This window comes from Pygoscelis adeliae, unplaced genomic scaffold, assembly GCF_000699105.1.
Source record: "Pygoscelis adeliae isolate BGI_AS28 unplaced genomic scaffold, ASM69910v1 Scaffold479, whole genome shotgun sequence".
Taxonomy (NCBI): domain Eukaryota; kingdom Metazoa; phylum Chordata; class Aves; order Sphenisciformes; family Spheniscidae; genus Pygoscelis; species Pygoscelis adeliae.
In genome coordinates this window covers 370,116-377,196 of record NW_008825453.1, presented here as the reverse complement: position 1 = coordinate 377,196, position 7,081 = coordinate 370,116, and the positions used below count along the sequence as shown (strand labels likewise).

Below are 7,081 nucleotides of genomic sequence, written 5' to 3'. Positions count from 1 at the left end.
TACACAAATATACCGGGAGCTGAGTTCAGGCTTCAAACTTTCCACGCACAGTTAGCTCCTAACCTAACCAGGTTCATTTGCACATTTAACTGCCATATTGGTTCAGTGTCTTGTCCCCGATGTCGGCAGTGAAGGGCAGTCAGATAACAGTTAAGGACAGGTCAAGAAAACACTCCCCAGGAGACCCCCCTGCAAAGGCTGTTTATTTTAGAACTCTCAATGGATCTCTGAAGCATTTGCCCAGTTTCCTCTCGAATCTTTGCATCAGCAGCATCCCATGGCAAAAAAAAAAGTCTGCAGTTTTATAACCACTGTATAAAGCACCCTCTTTGTTTTAAGCCCGCTTTTTCTTCCTTCCCCCAGTTTTGTTTAACAGCCTCCAGTTCAAATGCAAGAAGAAGCAATCAAGAACTAGCCTCAAGCCTGAAAAAACCCACAATTTGACAGCTCTATGGATTAAACCTGAATTTACATTTAAGTGCAATTTACCTAACTCGATTTGTGTCAGACAATTGGCAAAGTGTTTCCAGGTACAAAGCAAAGTCACATGGGCTAAGGACAGCGAATACAAGGGAATAGTTTTAGATGACTAACCCAGCTGTACCAGCTATCCATCAGGTCTCTGCAGTAGTTGAAGGACACACACAGTATAAACCTCTTGCTGTGCTCCCATCTAATGACATCAGGGACCAAAGAGGTCTCAAGTGCACAAGGTATTCAACACAATTATAAGCAAATCTTCCTTGCTCTGCTCGACCTCTGCAGTCCAGCATCTTGAAGCATTCCAAGCACCACAAGCATAGACAGCACAACGGCATCAACACAAGTTACAGCAAGCTTGGTTTGGTGCAGCACCGTTCTCTCAGCCAGCCTTCACCAACTTTGCCCACGATGGAAGTTCAGGGAACACTGACAACATTCCAGCCTTCTGCTTGAGCCTTGCATTACATCGCTCCCAGACACAAGATTGGAGTGACCACACTCCCTCCCCACTACAGAGTTACTTCCATCAGCTAATGGGAGCATGTCCACACAGCTGGAAACTCAAGAGGTGGAATGACTAGCCCAAAGATATATGAACAGATTGAGAGGAAAGCTATACAAAGGGCAGCATGCAAGAGAAAGTTGCTTAAAGCTTAGCAAGAAGAATGGCTCTTTAAGATGACAATGGCTCTCCTTGAAGTAGCTGCAGTAAAAATAAGCCTGCTTTGTTTTGATCCTCGTTTGTGTTTCAGTACAAGTTTCACAGACAACTACTTCAAGGCTACACTGCAACTAGAATGAGGTTTTTAGTGGTGCAGTTCAGACTTGGTATGATCTTCCACACATTTTTAAGTAATGAATAGTTTTCTTTTCGGATCAGCTTTGAAAATGAAAGAGCCTAGTGCTTGCAATGGTTAAGAACTGCAGGGAACAGGGCTTGAATTAATTTGAGACTGACATTCAGTGACTCATGGCTGTTGGAATCAGAAGGCCCTAGAATAAGAAATCCACCACAGGAGATGGGTTCATCTGCTCACTGTGCATAACCAACATGACTCAGAAAGCTTCCCAGTAACAGCATTGCTCAATCAGCTTTCAATGACTCATTCTGCTCCTCTCCACAGTCAGCCTTTTCTAGGGAGCTTGCCCTACACCGTTTTTGAGTTTCCTCAGGCTAATAGCTCATTGCAAGACACAGTTTAAGAGCAAAGCCCATCACTTCTTCAACTGTTTATCATTAAGTGCCTGGAAACCAAGATGACTCTAGCCGAAGCCTTTGGGTTAATGGTCCATCAACTGCATTTTCAGAGCTTTGCAGCTCCGCTCCTTCTGTTTCACTAGCTTGAACATATGGCGACCCGCTCCACACTGCTAGCTACAGCCCTGTTTTCTAGTTATAGTATGGATGGATTTATTCTAGTTGAGGTACAGAGAAGATCCACATGTATGTTGAATTCACACCAGTTGGTGACTAATCACCTTAATTTAGGAACAACAGGCCTCTCCTAATACACTCTGCATTCTTCAAGCAGCTAGCTAGTGGGGTAGGAGTGAGATCTAACATCTGAGTGCTGCTCCTACAAATACCTAAGGCCAGTACGCTTCCTACTCCGCTGCCAAGTACTCACATTCCCATATACTTCTATTTCAACCCATAAATAGAAAAAGGATCATGAAGAGCATCATAGACAGACCACATATTTATACATGCTTATAAACCCACCAGGAGTTAAGGCTACATGGAAATGCCTTTCCAAAACACCTTTTCACTCAAGTGAAAGTGAGAGCATTAAGACACACCTTTACAGCAACTGTGGCAAAGTTACATTAAGACAGCCAGCTACAAAAAAAGAACATGTAAAAAACCAAAATGCTGGGGTACAGATTGGAATGCATTTCAGTAGTTACATAACCGAAAAGCAGCAGGATTAGCTGGACCTACAGTGACTGACATGCTAACACACACCTTTTTAAAAGAATCAAGCATACTCATTTCAAATCATGTCACTGCTCATGCTGTGCAAGGGACGTGCATTAGGGAGTACCCCTCTCAAATCATCATGACACATTAGATGAAGCCCCAGAAGCCAGTCTGCAGCAGGTTAGCTGCAGACCATAGCCAAGGGAGTCCAGAGAAAGATAAAGACGCAGTAAAGCATAGTATCTCAAAACCTGCCTTTGTCCTGCTATGATTCTATCATAGATGGAAAATGCTCTATTTATCAGGTCTGACCTAAAGACAGGTGGTTCTCCAAAAGCCATCAGACTTTGCCCTTTCAGACCTACGCTGTGGCACACACTTGGAATGCATGGGTGCAGTCAGGAGCACAGGCTCGGGCAGCAGGATTCTGTTGCTGGGCTGTCAGTAGCTTCACATACTCTGGGATGCAACAAGTGGCTGAACTGGGAGCTACCTACTGAGATGGTGCACTAAACCTGCATTTACCAAGTGGAGATACATGCTGCAGGAGGGAGCTGTTGAAAGAGCCCAGCCTTCCACTTCCATTGCCTCTTTGTGGATTCTGACCTAGAATAGCTGTAGAAAAAATGAACAACATACAGCACAGAGCTTTCTTAGACTAAACAAGGCAGATGTAAGGAATGGACTAACAAGCATAGTTTGTTCCCTCTGCGACCGTTTGTTTGTATCTGCAGCAACTCTTCCAGAAACACCATAGCAAACAGTACCAATTCTCCAGTCTTTGTCCAGTGCATTAGCCTCCCATGGTCTCTCTACTTGAGAAGCCATTGCATCACACCAGTAACAAGACACCACTGTAGCACCGCAGTCATCTGTTCATTAGGGTATGAAAGACAAAGCTGAATTCTAGCCTAAATCCCAGATATGCAGACATTCAAACAAGTGATTTTCTCCAGTACATTTGTCCCATAACCTGAAGTCTTTCAGGTGACACCACATAGACCATTCATCCTTCCCTGCACCAGCAGGAACCTACACCACAAACTTCAGAACACAGTTGTCTGCCTTCTGTAACTGTATTTGCACAAATGAAAACAAAAAAATAGAAAAAGCTGATCTGCTCAAATTTATTGCTTAGGAAAAATAGTGAATTGTTAGTCAGTTCTCTGCAGTGGTACGAGGCAACATGGTTGCAGTAACTGCACCTTCACATCCAGGCAAGAGATACTTGTTCTAGCTCTAAAGAATGAGGTACTGTCTGGAGGAAACATGCCCTTAGCAATGTGCCTACAGCCTAACAGTACTGGAGCCACTGTAAACTTTGGAGGTATACTGGCATTTTTGCCTCAGGAAAGAGCAAATGCAGTTGTCTGTATCCTCCCATGCCAGTTTCTCCAACTTCAGTGCAGGCAGAAGCTGCTGAAGTCTTGAGCCAGGCCTGGCTGCTATCATGGCAGGTCTGCTCAGCAAATCCTCTATGTTCTCTTTCCAGAGGTGCAGTGGTAACACGGCAGCTCAAGAATAAATACTCAGGAGCAGCCTGACCGCAGGGACAGAAGTTCTTATGCTGCCCCTAACAATATAAACTACAGTTTCACATTACCACCCGAGCACCAACAGCCTCAGGATTTGGTGAGCACTGGTAGCATCCTGATAGCGCTGAGTGCATTTGTCCGTTCATTTTAGAATGCACCTTTGGGATCAGCTGTATTTTACTAAGCCAGCTGTGCGGGTGCTATTCTCACTACAGGTACCTCTCCAGAAAAGAGTCTAGCACTACAGGTGGTGAAAATAAGCATGCGACATGGTCTGCCAGTTACCTTCAACTCAGCCACTGAGGCTTGATCAGCAGAGCTGAGGGGACTCCTGTTCATCTGCAAAGCCATTTTGGCCACAGCTCCACTGTGAGATAAGCTGTTAGCTTAATCGAGTTTCCTGTGCCATCAAGTACAGGGTACGAATAAACACAAGATGATCAGTAATGAGCCCAAGACCCAACTACTCTTGGCTCTATCACCCCCATTAAGGGGCTAGAAGTTTCCCACAGCACAGACATCAGTTTGAATGAAAACAGGAATGCTTATTTCTCTAATCTACACAGCACATTTAGGAAACAGCAATCACAAGTTAGTTAATAAGCTGGTGTAAAGCAACCAACCCATTTAGTAGTCTATTAAAAGAAAGTTTGGGTTCTGACTTAACAGTAAGACTTCTGTGCATTAATGAGCTTATCTAACTAAGCAGTTCAAGGTACATTAGCTGCTAGAGTTCTCATCCAGGAAGAAACCAGGAGAGGTATTGCAGGTCTCACCCAGAGGGCTAAGGGTAAATCACCAACTGCAACAATTTCTGCATTCCAGAAATCAGTATGATCTTGGACAAGTGACAACAGTTGAAGCAGGAGGGGAATTATTCAGGCTGCTCTGGCAAACTGGAGTTATTCAGAAAGCCAGTCCTTTCAGGCTAGCGCTAGCCATTATCAAACAAAAAGGCTCAGACCTGACCTGCCAAGACAGGTAATGTCATCACCCCACCAGCTAATCCAAGCATCTAAGCTTTGCTTAGAGGGCTGCATTAGTCACTTTCCAGGAGGCCATGGGCTGCACTTGGTTTTAAACAAGAGTAGCTGCAATCACTTCATCCTGGGGAAGACAGGCTGTATAATTTAATTAAGAGGCATACCGTGAGCTAAAGAGCTACTGAGATAAACCCATCAGTTTCAGAGAAACCATTCCTATTTTAAACCCAATCCCATAAATCCCCATAACCAGTGGGCAGGAAGAGGCACACATTCAACTCTTACCAGGCTGTCCTCCTACAGTCTACTTCTGCACGCCATACTGCACACAGCCAGTCTAAAGAGTAACAAGAGATAAATACTGACACAGGGAAACACAAAAAGCTCCCTTACTCTGGTAAAACATCACAGAACAGCGTTTAACACACCTCTCCGCCTTATTTTAAGTCCAACCTTATCTGAACAGCCCCAATGCCTTCTTCCATTTCTACCAGTTCTTGCAAGGCAAGAGTTTTAAAGACAGTCTGAAGCAACTTCTACTCACTTTTCACTCTTGGGCTAGAAACCTGAACAGTGACTTGCGTTATTTTCATCTTCTAACAGAAGAGGTTAGAGACGTGGACTGCAGTTTGAGTAAGAGCTTATATTCTGCAGATCAGTAATGGTCTAGGTGCGCTGACTTGCCAGTGTTTCTCTCTCTACTATCACTGTAGAGCAGGTAACTGCATTTCACATTCTGTGCCTCAGCCTGCAAGCTTTTAGCTGAGCTGCCAACCTCCTGCTGAGATCAAAATAATATATGGCTTGCTAGTAACTTTTGACTCTGTAGGTCATTCACTAAAGGATCGAAGCTGACTCTGCCATACTGACCAATTACGATTTGGCACCCCAGGCTGTACTTCTGTCCATCCTCCAGTTAACCCTAAGAACTGACTTTAAATACTCTAATGGTCTTTAGTAGTATAAGCTTAGAAAACCGGTGCATAATGTTGTGCCGCAAAAGACAGTCTTGGTTTTATCATTTCTTGATGCAGGGATGAGACAAGAAAGCTTTAACTAGGGTCACAGGAAGTTTCTTTACAAAGCCCATTTTGTTTAGTGATTGTTCCCATTCCATCAAAAAAAATGAGGTACTGTCAAACCAGAGTGCATTTCCAGTCATCTGTGCTTCAAAGAACTCAAGATGTAACCCTTCACAGCCTCAAGACTCAACTCTTCAAAGGCCAGAATTGTGTTCTCTCAGGAGGAGGACGCAGCCGGCTATAGTACCCCCTTCAAAGATATCTCAAATGCTCTCCCTGGAACACTGCCAGTTCGCAGCCCAAAGAACACCAGGTATCTTTGTCACTAGATGTCAGTAACATGGCACTTCCTACAGAAGAGAAGTGATGCCTCCCTTCTGACAGGGAAAATATGGAAGTAGGCAGTTTGGCAACATCTCTTCAGATTAGAGATTGTCCCTCCAAGCAAAACTCAGAGACAAGCACAGCTTTTACTATAGGAAAAAATAGTAGCTACAGCTCTGATAGCATTCAAGCAAACGTTGCCCAACAAGACACGTGAGCCCGTATGCAGTTAGAAACCTGTAATACCTACACTTCCGAGTCGCAGAAGCTATCTAGACTCACCTATCTGGGAAAGTTCCAGGCTCAGATTTTGGCAGCCTGAGGCTAAAACTTGATAGCAGCTTTGTCATACTAAAGCAAGCAGAAAACAGACCATGGAATCATACAGCTTATGGGGAGAAGACTAGATCAAAAGCGAGCCATTTCCTAGTGGGGAGAGAAGTCAACTACACTGGACGATAAGCAGAGGCTGCATTTCCTGCAGCTTTACTGAATCCAAAAACCTAACCCAGGGAAGAATGGAAGTGGAAACGTATCTAGAAGAGCCATTGGATAAAAGCCCATTTTAAGCCTCAGAACAAGCACAGTTCAGCATCAGCAGCACTATGTTCTGCCTCAGCAGGTTTTCCAGAGAGGAAGCTAGAGGGTGCAAGCCATGACCTAGCTAATTCACGTTTGTATCAGTAGTACAGGCAAATAATTTTAGGGGAAGTTCCTGCCCGATCCGACTACAAGACCTTTGCTCAGGCTGACCTAGCACATCGGTGCAGGCCTTCCCTAGGCGTCCTGTGCCGCACAGAGCTTGACTCTGTC

General features: G+C 44.4%; 1 protein-coding gene across 2 annotated transcripts in view; it reads right to left on the bottom strand.

The window, feature by feature from the left end:
• The window catches only part of AP2M1 (adaptor-related protein complex 2, mu 1 subunit), a 28,633-nt gene extending 22,012 nt beyond the window's left edge, over nucleotides 1–6,621 (bottom strand). For both annotated transcript variants that reach the window (XM_009331196.1, XM_009331197.1), the window contains exon 1: nucleotides 6,551–6,621. The gene's annotated coding sequence lies outside the window, so the exon portion shown is untranslated. The remainder of the gene's footprint in view (nucleotides 1–6,550) is intronic.
• Between the last annotated feature and the right edge of the window lie 460 nt (nucleotides 6,622–7,081).